This window comes from Castor canadensis, chromosome 7, assembly GCF_047511655.1.
Source record: "Castor canadensis chromosome 7, mCasCan1.hap1v2, whole genome shotgun sequence".
In the NCBI taxonomy this organism is placed as follows: Eukaryota; Metazoa; Chordata; class Mammalia; order Rodentia; family Castoridae; genus Castor; species Castor canadensis.
In genome coordinates, this window is record NC_133392.1 from 114,308,420 (window position 1) to 114,327,389 (window position 18,970).

The 18,970-nt window shown below is 40.0% G+C and overlaps 1 long non-coding RNA gene across 1 annotated transcript; it reads right to left on the minus strand.

Annotated features, from left to right (window-relative positions):
- Positions 1 to 265: 265 nt before the first annotated feature.
- On the minus strand, positions 266 to 11,023 carry LOC141424929 (uncharacterized). Its single transcript, XR_012449891.1, has 2 exons — positions 10,476 to 11,023; positions 266 to 10,337 (listed from the first exon to the last, which is right to left on the minus strand). It is a non-coding gene; the product is annotated as an uncharacterized lncRNA (long non-coding RNA).
- Between the last annotated feature and the right edge of the window lie 7,947 nt (positions 11,024 to 18,970).

The window sequence follows — 18,970 nt, forward strand, 5'->3', positions numbered from 1 at the left end:
TGCATTATAAACTATATTACTGTAGTAAAGCACAGCTCTTGAAGACTGATTTAGGACAGCCTCAGCTGGGACCCTAATGTTTTTTCCCACATTATCTCTCATCCTCCAGCAAGCTAGACTGGCTTCTTCACATAGTGGCCGTAAGGTCCCAAGAGGGATAACAGATGCACATAAGCCTCTTGAGGTAAAGACTTAGAACTGGCACACCATGGCTTTCCTTGTACTCTGATGGCCAATTCAAGTAATAAGACACACCCAAGCAAGGGGAGGGGAAATTACTGCAAATTTTATTGGAATAGCTTTGAAGTCCCATTACAAATGATGTCAAACCAGGAAAAAGGGGAAATCCGAGCTGTTTTGTTGTCATCATCTCTCTTTCAGATGGAGAAAATTAAATTCAGAAAATTAGATAAGCACTTCTGCATGTCTGATTTAATCCTTGTCAAATTAATTGGTTGATTTGGATTCAGTGTGTAGCCAAAATAGTATGTAAAGTTGCTTTTACCATAAATATGGATGCATTTTTATCAATGCCTAGAGAGGTTGCTTAACTTGCTCAGTCACATGGCTATAAACCAAGAGTGACTGAACAGAATCTCTGTCTTCTGTCCCAGTTCTTCACACACGACAAAGTAGGATGTTTTCAGGAAGTGGCAAGTGTGAGCTGTGGAGAAGAGAATCCAACCTCAGGCCACAATGTAAGGAAAGGTCCTAGTTGAGAAAGAACACCCAAGGAGGACATCCAAGCAGTTCCAATACAGAGAGACATCCATGTCACTAAGGTCTCCCAAGATAGAGGAGAACAAAGATACCTAGAATACAGGCCTGACTCTAGGGGTCCCAAGAAATCAAGTCCAGCCATTTGTCTCAGAAATTAAACAAAAAAATAAAATGAGAAAGGCAGGAAATGAATTTAATATTCCATATGTTAATATGGAAAAGCAAGGGAGATCAGATATCTCAATGAGTCTTTGGCCATACTGACATGAGCTCCAAGATTACATAGGGAACAGAAGACGTGTGCATAATCAACTGTCTTGGTCAAAGTCTTACTTGGTTAACATTATTTCAGGTCTGGTAAACAAAGGCTTGTTGGAGTGGAGGGATGGGATGAGGCAATCTCCATTTGATGCTGAGGACATTCTTAATGCTGAGGAAGGCAATCAGGGAAAATCTCCATTGGCTGTGCAGGATGTTTGTGCATCAGACCTGTGAAGCTGGAATGGGTCAGTTGGGTTCCATGAGAAGATTGTTCTGTGTAGAGGGGGAAGTCTTGTCACAACTGATCTTCCTACAAGGCTCAGCTGTTGATGGACATTGTAGAGTAATGACTGAAGACTGCTAGGTGCCACTTCAGGGGTCTACAAGAGGAACCTGGGAACTTGACAACTTGTTGAAAGTACCTTAGTTACTTATATCTTGGTGTCTTCAGCCTTGAAGGGGAAGGATTTCCAGTGTTAGATATATACTGCTTAAATGATTGATGTGCCTACATGTGGAAGTGAGCAGAAATCTAACGCAAAATTTAAGGCAAAGGAAACAGATACAAAATGCAGGCAGAAAGCCGAGGTTTATTCTGTTTTAGTTACCCCTGAATCATGTTTAGGCCCAAGTTAAGAGTGAGTGCTTTTGACAAAAATATCATCTAAGTACCAATTGTGTATATGAACATAGGCAAAAGACGACTTAGTCTTTGGCAACCCTAGTTAACATGTACTTTGCTTATATTTTGGAGTTTTTCTTTTAAGGATTGATAAATGTTGCAGAGTGTTGTTGCTGCTGTTGTCCTTTTGATATGTTAAATGAGGTTTGAATCTTTTCAGATTGACATCCACTTTCTCTATCAGCCCTCATGTCCTACATCTCTAGTTCTATAACCTTCACTTCCACCACAGAACTGCCTCACCCTTGAAGGCATTAGTTGCGATCCTGGACTTCTGCCTTCCATCCTTTGTGAACTCAGGCAAGTGTGAGACTGAAATAAATAGCTGGACATAAAGTTGGGGAATATATTCAGGTTTTGCAGGAATTACTTTGGGTACCAATCCCTTAAGACACAAATGCTAGCTATGTAAGTAACTGTTCTCCTGTTTTGTCTTGCTGGAAAGCAAGCTTGCCTGGGAGAGCAATTAGCCTGGTCTGAGCTGCTTATTTTCTTCACTTCCCTTGTGCAAAAATTCACCTTCAAACCCCCAAAGAATGAGAAACTGAACCTGAAAGTCAGAATGAGCATCACCCTTTCTCTTGTCAGTTACTGCATCTCTGCTATTCCTAAGGAATGATGTTGTTGGAGAAAGAGATGAAAGGACAGCAAGAAGCAAGAGCTGAGCATGTGCTCAGAAGCCAACTGTGCCTAATCAGATGTGATGGAAGAAAATGAAGGGACTCCGAGGAAAGATGAGAGGACTTGAACTAAGAAAAAAGTAGCCCATATCCTGGCTCTGCTTGACTCTATATTGGCCCTGGAAAAATCATTTATGTACTCAATGATTTGTCTTTCCATCCACAAGATGAAAAGAGAATGATGATTCCTTGCCTAAAAAAAGTTCTCACAACGATTAAAGGAAATAATGGATTTAGACTGGTCTGTAAATCATAAAACACATCCTAAAATGTAGGGTGGTAATGTATTTCCTTCTTGCCTCCTTTCATACACATGTATTTGCTTCTAGGCTATTGATACATTCAAGTCAGAGTGTTTCAAAAGAATCAATAAGAGTTAGAAATGGACTTTGATGACATCCAAAGAATTTGGACATAAAATCTCTCCCATCTGTTAGTGCTGAGTACACTATATCTTGTTTCTAACTGGGAATAGTCCTCTGGAGAGTGAGCAGGGCAGGGAAGATCCTTATTCAGATGCAGGTATAGAAGTAGTTTCTGTGATGCTTAAGGATGAACCTTCTAGCCTTGGACCCAGGGCCAAATAGGATGTACTATAGTGAACGAAAATGGGGAAATCAGTTTGGGAAGCAAATGTGGAAATATTTTCTGTCTTTAGAGCACCTTGTGGCCGTTAGTTTGCAATCAGGCCTTTATTTTTAGGCCATTTCTCATTGGATATGAGTGTGTCATGTGTGAACTTCTCTCAAAACTAACCTATAAGCTTTTGATGGTTTGTATCATCAACCTAAACTCACTGAGCACTGACAGAGCATTTACTAGAAGGGCATCAGAAATGGCAGACGCCTGCCTAATCCTGTTGCATGTGATCACTCAGGAAATATAATGCCCATAAAATGAAGGGCAGGTAACTTTGTCATCCATGGAGTTTTTATTTTAACTGCAAGACAAACAAACAAAACAACTTGGTGAACTGGACTAAATCATAACAAAAGCTCTTCTTTTCCTAAGGTGATTAAACCCAAGTAATTTAAATAACTCAGAACAATGCAGACCAAGAGTGCATGAGTTTTTTCTTTCTTCTTGTTTGAGTTCCGAGAAAAATTGATCCAGCTTATACCTTGAGAAAAGGAACAGCAGAAACGTATAGAAGAGGGAGTTTTTGCCTGGTCTAGGCTAAGCTAGCTGAAGAGCTAGTAACTGGAAGAAATGGTTGGACTTTTAATATGGGGTGTTGGTTGAGGTCTCTCTTGTGAGGTAATAGAATATTGGGAGTAAGATGCCAGCTTTGCTTCTTTCCTTTGTGAGGCACTGGAAGTCGAATCTCTAGAATAGCAAATTAGAGTTTAGGAATATAACCAGTCAAATCAGGCCTTGTAGTAACCCAACATCAGCTTCTTTCCATTTCGTTTTTTTCACCCCAATCAGATCACTCAAGTAGAAGCCCCATGAAAAAAACATAATTACATTATATGTCTGTTTCCTCATGTGTAGAATAAGAACTTTGTTGACATCATCTCTGTGTTCGAATCCTGCTCTGCTTTATATTTTCCATGTATCCAGATGAGCTGCCTAACAGTCACTATTTGTGGAATAAATATAAAACCACTGGGGACTCATCTTGTTCTGATAGATTTCGTGGAACTCAGGGTCAAGTAGGTTGTGTGCAAAATGAACCAGAAAACCTGGGAAGTAGTTGACTATGTTCCAGCCATAAAAAATGGCTTCTCTCTTTTCTCAAAGTTTGTTGTAGATACTATAAATGTGAGTCCTCTTCCCATCCAAGCATTAAACAAATATTCTGTGAAGGCACTTTTATAACTCTCTTGTTCCTTTTTGATTTTGGAAGCTCCAAGATACTTACCCTCTTCCTTTTTATCTGTCACCTAGTGTGCAAACCATAAGATACAATATGAGTCATTGTGGATGGGGCAGTACTTTTACCAGAGCAACCCAGGACATGAATCTTCTCTCCATCAGTCTCCTACGCAGAGTTGTATACACAGATATGCTGCAACCTGGAGGTGGAGGGACTTTGAGCAGAGGAAGAGAGAAACACACAATATCTGAATATTAAGGAAATATGCCTGGGTAGGCATAGCTGGACTGGATGCACCAAGGGTAGGTCCAGGAGAGAGACCACTTTCAGTTCTCTACGTATTCATCTACACAAGGCAGGGGTTGACCAAGTGATTAAGTAGCAAATATCACTTCCTGAACTGTTAGATCAGGGAACTCCAGAGCTCTACTGCTGGTGTCAGCTATTCTCCCCTTGAACTCAGTCAAGCCTGCCAAGCTAGCACCTGTGTAAGGCACCCAAAGAAGCAGGTAGGAAATGTTAGGTAGGAGTTGGTCACCCCTCTAACTACTCCTGTGACTTGCAGCAAAACGCTTAAATCTGCAAACTTCTGTTTTCTTTCCCAATGTGAGTGTGAAAGCAGAAACCTCACTATGTATCTAAAAACATAAGGTTCTAAAATGTAACATCCTGTCTGTGTGCCACATGGATAACATGGGACTAAGTAGGGAGTGAAGAAAAGTATTTCTATCCACAAACATTATGTGGACCACTTTTTTCTTGTCTCCAGATAAAATTCCAAGCCAGGCGCACCATTTTTTCATAATTCTTTTGCAACAAATATTCCTCTTCTTACATTCATACCTAAGAGTTACATGGACTTTAAAATTTGAAATTTAATATGTATACAGTATATGTAACTCAATCAATTAACATCTCTATCTCATCCCAGCTGGGAGGTTTCCAGGAAGGACGAACATCGGTTCAGTAAATTCTTCTCTACAGGCTGTATGCTCCTTGCTTCATGACCACCCACCCACACATCACCCTCCAAGCCACCTCCATCACACTAGAGCCCTCCAAGTACAGTGCCCTGGGCCTGTCAGTGCATTTTCTTTAAAGCCCCTCTCCCACTCCTGGACTCTGCTAGTTGATCTCTTCAGGTCACATTTTCTGTCCAGGTAGCTCCTTACAGGAATCCAAGATGGCCTTGTACTGGCTGCACTCACAGGATCACAGTCTCACACCCAGTCCAAAGCATTAAGTACAATGCAATGTTCACCCTAGAGAACCTTCCCTCCTCAAGCCACCACAACTGGGCTCGTACAGGCTCTTGCCTGCTGGTAGTTTCAAGCCTTGGTGTGGCACCTCGGAGACTACAAAGTGTTGGGAAATTGCTCTTGGCTTAAGCCTCTTACCTGATATGGAAAAGACTAGTCTGTGCTCCACTTCACAGGAGGCAGGTGTGACTTCAGGAGGACCCTCAAGTCAAAAATCCAAACAGAATTGAAGCCACAAACCCAGATTTTAATTAGGAACAATAGAAAGACACCCTCAGAATAGCACTGGGCTCAATACCAAAAACAGCCTAAACAAGTGGCTTTCTTGTAGCAGGAGCAGGGTGTGGGTATCAGTGGATAGAAAGTTATTTGAAATGAAACATTCATTCTGACTAAACCAACTTTATGTAATTCTTACCGAAGTCGGGCCAGGCTGATCAGATACCAAGAGCAGGGGATGAGAAATGTGATCATCTATCTAAGGGATCCTTAAAACTCTGAAAGTCAAGTTCCAGATATACTTGTAATGCAAGATGCTCTGTTGTCTCATTCTGATTGGCTTTGAGAAGATGACAGCATCCTACAATATGGCTGCTCAGTTATCATTTTTCTTATTAGTAAAATTGCACTGTTTTTTCCCAATACCCATATATGCTGGTAGTGTCTCTCTAAATGTGGAAGAAAACAAACCTTAGTCATTGTTCCTTCTATTTGCAAAGAACTGATGGAGATTTACTATGAAACTGAGCCTCAAATTCAGAGTAATTTCAAGTCAATCCAACAAGTATTTCTTGATTATATACTATGAGTCAGATATCAATTTATTAGCATGTTTATAATGTCCATTTCCCCATTCTGTCAGCACTATTCTGTGAACTCTTAGATGGCCCTACACCTTTGCATCTCAGAGTTCACAGTCCAGTACTGATAGAATGGGGAATGGGGATTATAAACATGCTAAAAAATTGGTATCAGTGGTACCGATAGCTCCCTAATATCTTTCCTCACTTCTATCATTGTATAACATTCTTCAGGGATAGGGTTGACAAAGTCCCCCAGGGTGACTTCTCTCCACATTACCTCTATTGGAAAACCAATGCAGTACATTGTGCCTTGAATTCTGTTTTTCTTCCTTCTATTTTTTAAAATACTTTTTTTACTATATACTCATTGTATAAAATAATTGGTTTCATTGGGACATTTTCATGATGTATATAAAATACTTAGATCATATTCATTCCCCTCTTAACCTCTCTTATCCACCTCCCCTAAACTTTTTCCTCTTTCTTACTCATCCCTCATTTATTTCAATGCCTCCCCCACCACTATATTCCACATATGACAGGAAATATGTAATACTTTTCTCTCTGAGTCTGACTTATTTTGCTTAACATATTGATCTTCAGTTTCATAAATTACCTAAGATGATTCAGAGCTTAGCTTGTGTCCTTCCAGTCCACATTTCTTGTTTTAGTATAGTCATTATGCATCCATACAATGCTTGCAATGTTTTCAGTGTTAGAAGAAATTTTCTACAACTCTTTTCTAAGGGACTGTTATGTTATTATCCTGAATGATGCATGTGGCACCAATTCATTCACTGTTACAGCTAGGTACTCTGTTATAACATCACAATTTCCCATTGAACCATTAACTAATTTTTATGACTTTTTTTTACCCTAGGATGTGGTCTTTATGTTATAGCTTTCATTTCTCTTAATTATTTTCATGAATTCCTTTAAATCTTTGACTATTTTTAACCATATGAAAGTCCCAAGGTGATAATTACATCATTTCAATAATGTGCCTGTTTCTACTAACATTATTTTCCTTGTTATAGGTCACATGTTTCCACTTCTTCAAATGTCTAGTAATTATGGAATGACTATGCTTTTCATTATTTAGTGTTTTGATTATGTTGTCTTCCTTTAAAAACTGTTGATTTTTATTCTAGCAAAGAAATTTTTTTGGTGGTACTGGGGTTTGAACTAAGGGCCTCATGCCTGCTAGGAAGGCACTCTACCACTTGAGACACTCTGCCACTTCTTTCTTATATTGGGTATTTTCAAGGTAGGGTCTCTCAAAATATTTACCCTGACCTCAAACCCCAATCTTTCTGATCTCTGCTTCCTGAATAGCTAAGATTATGGGTGTGAGCCACCAACACCCGGCTGTTGTGGCAAATTTGTGGAATACCTGCATCTTTTTGAAGGTTTCTTTTAAAGTTCATTAGAACGGGTCTAGAGTAGCCTTCATTCTATGGCTCCCCAAGGTGACCTTTCTGGGGTCTCTACTGGTCACTCGAGATTTTCAAAGTGGTCTCTCCACTTTTCATATAATTATATCAGCATTCATATAATTCTATCTGATAAAGCTATGGCCATCATTATGTTTTTAGGCCTCTACTAGCTCCTTTTCCTTTGCAGGTGTTATTTGCCAATTTTCACGGAGTCTTACTGTACACATACAGGGTTCAGTATTTAGCTGTTATCTATGAAGAATTATGGAACTCTTTTTTGGTATATCTTCCTCTCTTCTCTGTCCCACCAATTCCAATCATATCAGTTACAAAAAAAAAAATCCCAGTCTATATTTTCTCATCCTTTCAAGACTAGTGTGTTGTGATTCATTTCTCATCTTAAAATGGAGTATTAAATGCCTCCAACTTGAAAGTCAATGATTGTGGAGCTCACTTCATTTGTCCCTTTCTCAGAGAATCACAGTCCTGCAGTTCCACTTTCTAATATCTGGAAAGTATCTGTGAGGCTACTTTGTCCAGTTTTCTGATAGTTTATTGTGGAAGGTCTATTCCAGTACTAGATAATGATATGATGAAACAAAAGTCTCATCAATCTGTTGAGTTTTTGCTTTATTTTCCTTTTTGCTACTGTAAATTGAATCAAGTGTCTTGCACATGCTAGGAGAACATGTCCATACATCCTTACATCCATAGCCTTTTATAAACATCTCATTTTGAGACATGGTCTTGCTAATTTGCCAAGGCTGTCCCAGAATTTGCAATCCTCCTGTCCTAGCCTCCCAAGTATCTGGGATCACCAAGCTCTGCTATGCTGTTGTGTTTTTAACAGAAATTAAGGCAGCCTAAGAATGCTTCCCTTCCTTGTATCTGTTCCACTTTCCAGGTGACTTCACAAATCCTCTTTGGGCTGGTGGAGGTATAGCCCCTTCTTAGCAAGTGTGAGGCCCTGAATTGAAACTGCAGTACTGTAAAGTAAAAACATTCTCCACAAAAGATAGAATCTATTTACACTTGTGTTCACTCTGAACTGAGCAATTGATGTGTTTTTGACTAAAAGAATGTGAGGAAATGGCTTTTCTGAGGTTACAGTCCAAGAGAATTTTTGTGCTTTGGCTCACTCTTTTCTCAAGATTTGCACGTGACCTACCCAAGATCCCTATAGAGGATCTTTTTCAGAAATCAGTTGTTATTGTATGACGCTGTGGTAACACAAAGGGATAATTCTAGTTGTTGCTCACTAGAGGATTAAAAAGGAAAACTGGGAAAGGATATGTCCACTAGGTTTAAAACGGCCATGCACGCGCACAGGCTGTGTATATGCCCAGGAAAAGTCCTGAGGAAGTACTCACCTCTCCCCCATGGTTGACCCTGAGGTTCTATGTAAGCAGGAAATCATGAGTCATGAGAAAGCTGCTGTAGGGTTGAAGGTAAAACTCAAGTACCTGGCTGAGTGACTTATCAGTTCAAGGCAGGTAAGGAAAACTGTCCAAAATCAGTCAAACACTGTGCTAGTAGAACAGAGAATCCAGTGGCTTCACAGGAACAAGAATGGAGTGCTACACAAATAGTCCAAGTAAGTTTCTGAACTGGAAGCAATAAAAATACATCAGTAGCAAGAACAGGCTCTAGAGAGTGTGTGTGGTGTGTATGATTTCAACATAACATTTAAAATATCAAGTTACCAACAAAAATTATTAGCCATGCAATGAAACAGGAAAAGGTCACCCATACATTAGACTAAGAGAAAGCAGTTGCTGTAACCTGTCCCAGCAGAAGCCCAGGCATCGGATTTACGGGACAGAACCTTAAATAAGTATGTTCAAAGAACCTAAAGAAACCATGTCTGAAGAATTGAAGGTAGGGATAAGAATGATTTCTCACTGAATGGAAAGCCATAACAAGGTGATAGAAACTATTTTGAAAAGAAAACAATTAGAAATTCTAGAGTTGAAAAATATAATAACTGAAATTTCAAATTTACTAGAGGGGCCTAGCAGTATATTTGAGCTGGCAGATGGAGAATCGGTCAATTTGAAGTTAAGTCAGTAAAATTATCAAGTCTATCAAATAAATGAGAAGAGAATGAAGAAACCATTGCTGAGCTTTAGAATTATGACTCAAACTCTGGCTGCTTTTTATCAAGATTTGGTGTATTTGTTAGGTGTACCTAAAATGGAAGATTCTTCAAGAACTCCAGTCCTTTAGGGGTAAAATATTATGTATCAGGTAAATATAAGCAGTGACCACAGGAGGAAGAGATCACAAGGTCTCTGTGAGAAAACATTGAATTAAACTTTCCAATTCACAGGTGACCACAGCAAAAGGACCAGGACCAAGACATTCCTGTAACAAAAATTAACTAATCATCTATTTTATTGGCTACACTCTGGGCTAGGAGCTTTGATGTAATGCCTTGGAATCTTTAAAACACTTCCAATTAGCGGAACTTGGTTAGATTGTTTCAGACCCATGGATTCACTTATCCACCATGTACTTCATATTTAACCTTTGTTTTCTCAACTCAAGATGGTGCTAACAAGATCACCTCCTGCAAAACTGTGAAAGCGAAGTTACTCACATAAAGAGCTGAGTGTGCTGCAGGGCATACAGTAAAAGTTCCAGAAAAGCTCCAGTCGTGACGCAGGAAGGCTGCAGTCTGCAGGTGAGAGGGGACCGGAAATCAGGAACTCAAATGTCTGAGGCACTTTCTGAGATGCTTGAGCATCTAAACCCAAGGTCCCAACTCTGTGGGAGAAACAAGGACTTTTAAACTGATAGCCTCTTTTAGCCTGACCTTTTCCCTGCAAATCCAGCTTTGGGCATCTTTTCTGTAGCAGCCGGTGACCAAAAGCTACAGAGCTACACTAGGAAGGAGACTCCTGGGAGAAGAGGCAGGCAGAGGGTCAAAGAGTGGCCCAGGAGTGGATGGAAGAAGCACTGTGACAGCTTGGGGAAATATGCCGAGGAGGGGTTGCGGAGAGGCGGGGAGGGCTGTGGGGAAGGGGCTCTGTGAAGAGTGGTGACAGCGAGAAGCTTCTGGGAGGGGCCTTGCAGAGAGGTCCCCGCCTAGGGGCCAGGAGTTGCAGCAAACAGGATGACAGACTACCATGGCAGGGCGGAGAAGGCCGGGGTGGGGCGGGGCCAGAGGAGGAGCGCTGAGAGGCAGTGACGGACGCGGCGAGGAGGCGGGGCCTGGGGGAGGGAAAGGGGCGTGGCGAGGGCGTGGTGTGGTTGGCTTCGGGACCAGGGAGGGGCGGGGCGGAGGGGCGAGGCGTGGACTTGGAGAGGGCGGGGCGGAGGGAGGAGCAAAGCTAAGCTCACTAGGTGCTGACCCACAGGGATGGTCCCCTGTTCAGACCACAGAAGAGCCAGCGGTCTTCAGAGCCATGTTGGCGGCGGTGGGCTCCCTGGTGGCCGCCTTCTGGGCGACGCTCCATCTCCGGACGCTCCTGCTGGCTGCTGTCGTCTTTCTGTTCATTGTTGACTTCCTCAAAAGCTGGCGCCCCCAAAACAACCCTCCAGGGCCCTGGCGCCTGCCCTCCCTAGGCAGCTTTTTCACGTGAACGTTGAGCAATTGCACTTTGAGATTCAGAAGGTAGGAGGAGGCAAAGGTATCTGTAAATCTTGACCTGCAGTGTTAACCTGGGCAGGAGGATGGGTGGCTCTAAGGCTGATACTGGCAACTGCCAAACCCACTCTGAATTGTTTTAAAACTTACCTGTCAACTGGCACCATTCTACCTGCCCCTTCTAGTCCTGGAAATAAATTCAATGTCTACTATTAGTTTATTGGGTATGTTATGTTCCTTAGCTCACTTAATTGTATGTTATCTTCTTAAGTGTTGTTGACACATTTATCTTAGTTGAAACATCTTATCTTCGTTTTATACAATCCTTTAAAATGCTTACTTTCCTTCTGGGCTACTCCATCATCTATGTAAAATGATGGCAATGCCACCTAAATCCTTATAATTTCTCAGCTGGTTAAGGCCGACTCCAGCCACACTGAGCCCCCTAGCCTTCTGACTCCTGCCCCTGCAGTGCACTCACACTAAGTAATGATTTAAAATCTCAGACTTCTTAAATTTTCTCAGTGCACTCACTGTCTACAAGTGGAACTCACATTCCTTGCCTCAGCCGCTGTCCACCTCTATAAACTTCTCCCTCTAGAGCTTCCTAACTCCCAGGACTCTGCTTCTTGGAAGTGCTCTCAAATATCCAAACGTTCTCAAGAATCTTCAGCTGGCTTCCTTGCCACTAAACATTGCCATTAGTGGAGACCACACTGTGTCAGGTGATTGTGAAGATTTAATAGTGAATGATCTACAGGAGCACCACTTAAAGCTGGTACCAACCATAGTAGTTCCCTTCTCTCTGCAAGATTCCTGAGGTGTTTTGAACATCTGTTTGTGCACTTGAGTTCAGGTGGACAACCTTCTATACTCTAGAACAAAAGCACCCACTGGTCATATTAGAAAATTCATCACAGAATTTTTAATCTAAAGCCCTAAACCTGCGTTCTTGTTTTAAAAAATGGTATGATCAATTTCCAAATACTTGGGAATTTTCCTGTTATCTTTATGTTAATGATTCCCAGTATTTCCAATGTGAGTTCCTTTTCTTCCTTACTTTCTCCTCCTCCTCCATTTCCTCTTCCTCCTTCTCTCTTTTCTTCTTTTTCTTTTTCCTGAAGTACTGTAGCTTGAACTCAGGGCCTACACCTTGAGACACTCAACCAGCCCTTTTTCTTGAAGGGTTTATTCCAGTAGGGTCTCGTGGAACTGTTGGCCCAGGCTGGTTTCAAACCAGAGTCCTCCTGATCTCTGTCTCCTGAGTAGCTAGGATTACAGCTGTGAGCCACCAGAGCCAGGCTCTTCTCTCTTTTTTGTTTGTTTTCCAGACAAGCTCTTACTATGAAGCCCAGGCTTCCAGCATGATTTCATTATGGCTAGTGAACATACTCGATATGATTTCAATTCTTTTAAATATATCAAGGTCGATTTGATGACACAAGATATAGTATATCTTGATAAATGAACCATGCTCTTTAAAAAAATATATATTCTACTCTCTTCTGGAGGAATTTTCTACAGATATCAACTCAATCTCATTGGGTAATAGCATTGTTTATTTCTTCTATATACTTGCTCACTTCTTACCTACTGATTCTGTCAACTACTGACAAATACATGTTCCAACAGCCAACTCCAGTGTGAGCTTGTTCATTCTCTCCATTCAGTTCTAGTAGCTTTTCCTTCACATGTTTGGAAACTCTGTTTTGTACATAATGCATATTTAAGACTGACACTTATTTTTAATGAATTGACCCTTTTACCATATAATGTCCCTTTTTATAGCTAGTAATTTTCTTTGCCCCAACCTGATGTTATGGGATATAATATAGCCATGCTAGCTCTCTTTTGATTAGTATTTGAATTATATATTTTAATTCTTTTACTCTATTCAGCTTACATCATCAGATTTAAAATGAATGCTTCTAGAGATCATATACTTGGGTCATTTTTTAAATTACTTCCCTTTCTGTCCTTTGGAAAATGTAGGAAATTTCTACTAAATGTGTTTATAGAGTTCTATAATTTTATTGTTTTCAGGCTTTTGCTCAGTTTTCATTTCTGTTCCCTTTACCCATCTTTTGTGGGTATTTTGGAGTGTATCTCTGTATTGTTATTCAAGTGGTTGGAATAAAGATTACAATATGCTTATGTAGCTTATTGGAATTTGCTAATGCCAACATTTTCCACTTCAAGTGAAATCTACACAAATTACAAACACTCAAGGCTCTTTACTCTCCTTCTTCATATGATTATCTTAAATGTTGTCTCTGCATACACAAAGAACAACATTAGACAGCACTATAATTTTGCTTTTAAATACAAATGCAATTTTGAAAATTCAGGAGGAGAGAAATAGCCTATTGTATTGATGCATTTATTTACCCTTTTCATTGCTTTTTCTGCTTTCCTGGTATTCCAGGTTTATAATTTCCCTTCTAATCAGAGCCAGACATGTAGAGGAATTCTAGCAAAAACAAACAATTCTCTTAGCTTTCTTTCATCTGAGGATATCTAATTTTACCTTCATTCTGAGCATATATTCACTGATGTAGGATTCCATATTACCAGTTCTTGCACCAAACCATTTTAAATGTGTGCTTCTGGCCTTTGTGGTTTCTGGTGAGAAGTCTGCTGTGATGTGTCTTGTTAGTGCCCAAGGGTAATGAGGTTTTCTCTCTGCCTGCTTTCCACAAATTTTTATTATTTATTTATTAGTTTTCATAGAATTTATTGTAAATAGGTTATGTTGTTTGGATTCTTTAGTCTGAATGCATTTTGGCAGATGGCTGAATTTCAGCTATTCTCTCATCAAGTATTTTTTTCAATCTCACATTTTTTCCTTTCCTTCTAGATGGTTGGACTGAGGTGGGACAACTGTGAGCTCTCTTGGTGTTGAGTCACCATGACCTGAGTCTCAGGCTTTGTGGTTTTCAATACATTGTCTCTGTGTTGTTCAGATCAGGTATTTTCCTCTGTTCTCACTTCACTTTAACAGATACTTCTAACATTACTGTTGTGGTTTTGAGCAGCTCTATGGAGTTTTTAAGTTTAGCTTTTGTAGTTGTCTGCCCTAACATTTCCTTTTGGCTCATCTCTGTCTTTTAATTTTTTTCCTCATATTTCCTATTTTATTTGTTTTAAGGGTTTTTGTAATTTTTCATTGGAACATTTTTCAAACAGCTGTTTTAAAATATGTCATGTCCTATAATTCCAAATTCTGTGTGATTTAGTCTAATAGAAATTCCCCTGGTGCTTGGTTAGTAAGAGACATGAAACAGCAACCCTTAAGGGTAAGATAGCCACATATTTACTGCAGGGGAGATAGAAGCCAGAGATCTGCCTGCATCTGCTGCATGGGGAAGGGCACCTTATTTTTCCTGTAGAACAAGAGTGGAATCAGAATTCTGCCATTAGACTACTTCACGGAATCTCTTTACAGCTGTCTCTTTAAAGAGAAGAAAGTCCCAATTCAACCCACAGACTCAGTGCAAGAAGGACACACAAGAAAGGTGAAAGACAAGATTGCATCCATGACAATTGCTGCAATGCCTTTTAGAGCCACAGCTTTTTCATGTTGTTCATGTACAGAACATAGAGGTTAGGAAGGCTAAAATTTTTTTGTTTTGTTTTGTTTTCCTTTGAGCTGTAGTTTTCCTGGCTTTTGTCTAAAGAAAGTAACTTTTTGTTGATGTTAAATATCTGTTAAGTGTGATCATTGTTTAGTAGTATTAAGAGAGAAAACTTTGATCTTGTCTGCATTAAGATGTTTGATCAGTGTTTTTGTTTTGCTACTAAGGTAGAGGTGACCACAGAATTTCAATGATTTGCCTAATGTCACAGAAGTGTCTAGTGATTAAACTGAGGCTAAGATCTTAAGCCTACCCAGTGAATTTTCACCACATTGTCTATTTCTATTTTATAAAGCTTCTCATTTTTATAATTTTGGGTATAAAACCAGTTAATTGTTTTAATTGTTACAATTCAATTTAAGTTCTTGCATTTGGGAAACATCTGGATTTTTATGTTCATTCTCACTTAATCTTTATGATAGGTAAACAACTGTCTTTGTTTGCTTTTCTTGCTCCCATTTCAGTCCTTTCTGTTTTCTTTTTCTATTATCCTTTATGATTTCAAAACTGTATTGGCTTCTTGAACCATCTTATTTTTACCTCTTTTGTTTCATTACCCATCGTTTTAAGTCTTTAAAATGGCTTTTCAATATAGTACATTGAAAAGTGAGCTCTGTGTTATGAAATCTTTTCAGACACCATCTGGTTCATTTAATACCCATAAAGCAAGTGACAATAAAACCCAGCACATTTCAGAATTGTTAGGTAGGGTTGCAGGACATTGTTTTACCTATCCATGTTTGCCTAGTTGACGACACTATAAAAATTTTTGATTCAGTTCTGTTGAAATAGAAATATAAATTAGTAAAAAAGTGGCAAAAATAGAAGACTGAAGTTCATTTCAGTAAACACATTGACACTGGTGTGCTGAATCTGCCCCAAGTACAAGTTAAGACTCTAGTTATATACATTCCTAGTTGGGGATCATTTAACTTAATCTGAGATTTTCATCTTTAGCCATATAAGGCTCCGGTAGATAGGGGCACAAGTAATACTACACATGCGTGTGCACACATGCACACACATACTGAACACCAAGACACGCTCATTTATCCAGATCTGGGGAAAGGAAGTTACTGTCCAATGGTACAAAGCATAATCCTTCTAAGGGAGAGTTTTCTTTTTTGGTTTATAAATATGACATAGGTTTGTCTTACATTTTTCAGCTGGTACCTCAGATAGACAGCAAAGGAAATCAGCCTGATTTACGAACATTAGATTTTTAACCTGCTGAATTCACCAGTCTACCCTGAGCCCAGCAGAGTGCAGTATACATAGTAAGCATTAAGCAAATTTTTGTTAAATGAATTGACGAATATTCTCACACCAATCAGCAAACCCATCATTTAGCAGTCTTACTTTCATTATTTGCATAAACTAAAATAATTTTCACTGCAATACTGCTAGTTATGAGCTAGTAAACATCTACTTACAGAGCTGGGTATGGTGGCACATGACTATAAACCTAGCACTCTACAAGCTGAGAGGCTTGAGGTCAATCTGGACAACATAGTGAGTGTGGGGCCAGCTTCAGCTACCAAAAAAAGGAAAAAAAACAAGCAAGGTGCTGGTGGCTAATGCCTGTAATCCTAGCTACTCATGTGCAGAGATCAGGAGGATCGAGGTTTGATGTCAGCCAGGGCAAACAGCTCATGAGACCCTATCTTGAAAAAACCCATCACAAAAAAAAGGGCAAGTGGAGTGGTTCAAGGTGTAGCCCCTAAGTTCAAACCCCAGTGCCACAAAAAAAATCCACTTAGATTTCATAAATATGTTCAGATTTCACCATCGTCCCTGGCAGTCACCAAGCCTCTGTCAATAATCACTTAGCAATACTTCAGGTCCTCGAGTCTTAAGACAACAAATAAAGCCAGGAGGCTAAGAAACAAACATATGAAGTATTATTTGAGGAATACTTAAAGAATTGCCTAAAAGTATTTTTCCTTCACCAATTTACCATTAGTCTGATCTGAAATTGCCACTATTGTCTACTTATTGGACTTGAAGCATTCAAAGGTTCTGGTAAAAGGCAAATATGTTACAGCCAGAATCTGAATTTTCTTAGGCCCTAACACATGTGGGTTAATATGAAGTTTCATACTCAGGAGGCTAAGGCAGGAGGATCATGAGTCTGAGTTCATCCTGGGCTACACAGCAAGACCTTGTCACACAAAGACCAAATAACAAAAATAAAAGCTTCATTTAAGGGAATAATTTAAATATTCCTGTCTTGTACATTCACTTGTGCTGCCAGGCTCTTAGGTCTTCAGCCATTCCCCTCACTCTTCCATTCCCCACAAACTTCCTTCCAATGTTAGTGGGTCTTCAGAGGGCATCTCACACCTGTTCCTAAATAATATCATTCCCACCAGCTTCTATGTTAACCATCGCTAGGCCCACCCATAGTATCCTAGTCAGTGATAGAGCCCTCTGGAAATCAAATCTGTGCAAGCAACTGTGTTACAGCAAAGAATAGCTCACTTCTACTTTTGCTTAGGAGAGGTATTCCTGTTATCTTAGTCCCAGATCTTACAGGGTCCTCCCCACAACATCCCTTAAAGTTTTGGTTATCATCCTGCTTCTCTCTTAAGTATATTCCAGCAGAGCCAGCAGATAGCTTTAGGTGACTAAGCCATGATACCTTTGAATGCCAAGGCTGTTTGCAGAGAGTGCACTGACCTGGATCCACCTTCTTCCAAGAAATTCCTCAGCTTGTATAAGCATGCTTCTGGCAAGCACAATATAAAAATTTGCCAAGTATGCCTGAACTAAAGTCTCAGTTGTGACCATATCCATATATGGGAGATGAAAAGTTAAATATTGACCCAGTATCATCCATAAACATCTTCATAAGAATTAGATTAGAGATCAGTGATGCCCTGAACAGAGAGCAGATCTCTGAACAACAGGACAAATGTGATTTGATGAGAGGGAGAAAGAGATAAAGGCTAAAATATTGGGAGTTTGGAGGTCCTGCTCAGGGAGTAAAGAACCAGGAAGATAAGACCAAGTGCCTGCAGAGTGAATGGCCAAGAGCAGCCTGAGGGTATTCGGTCCACAGACAGGAGACACCTGGTCACAGAATGCTAAAACAGGAAGGAGAGACATAAGACATGAACATGGCTAGTCTAACTGCTTCTGAGAATCCATCTTGGAAACAAATAACCATGTTGTCCAGTGAAATTCCATACAAAAGTTCCATTTCAAATTTGTTTCCCTGTGACTGGCTCTGTTTCATTTTTAACCAGTTATAACATCAGTCTACACAATACTAAACATTCAGCCAGTTCAGCCATAATCAAAGATCCAATGAACCAGTCAGCTGGTTTCTGTACAAAATGCCAAGCAATCAACTGGATGAACTTCATGACTGGATTGATGGAAATGACCAGATATTTTAGTGTTATGTAGATTCTCAGTGTCAATTGGAACAGGAATGTTAGCTGTCATTTGCATAGCCTTAAAATGAGCAGGTACACTTTTCTCATGAATAGGATATAAACTCAGCAAAGATCTCAGACATGCATAGGCAAATAATGCATGTACATACATTCACTGAGAATGTAGTGAATGAGCATGTGGGGAAAATAAGAAATTAATCTGCATAATCTTAATTTTATAAAATGTATTCAATGTGCCTGTCTTTTGCCAGTCTGTGCCTGTCTTTGTGCCTGCTTTGCCCTGCTCTGCTCTTAAACTTAGGGTCTGACTCTTCTAGACTCTCACCCTCTGGCTTAAGCATATGAGAAAAACTGCTGGGAAATGGGGAGAATATGGAAGAAAACAGCTAGAGCTTTTCCCCATATCTTCTTCTGTGTCCTATGATGCATGTAGAAGCTATAGTTCCTGACAAGTGTCCCTTCCTGCCACAGGTCTGCTTCCTATTCAAAGACCCATTACGGTCCTTCAAGCTCCTTCACCATCTGTGGAGAATAATGTGGCCAAGGCATCTTCTCACCCTATGGTCTCCAAGGCAGTCTGGGGCTTATTAAAGAGCAGCCCAGGTGCTAAACCAATAAAGTTTGTGAAAAGAACTCCTTTCCTCCTTTCCTCTCTTCCCCATATCAAGACTTCCAGCCAGCAGGG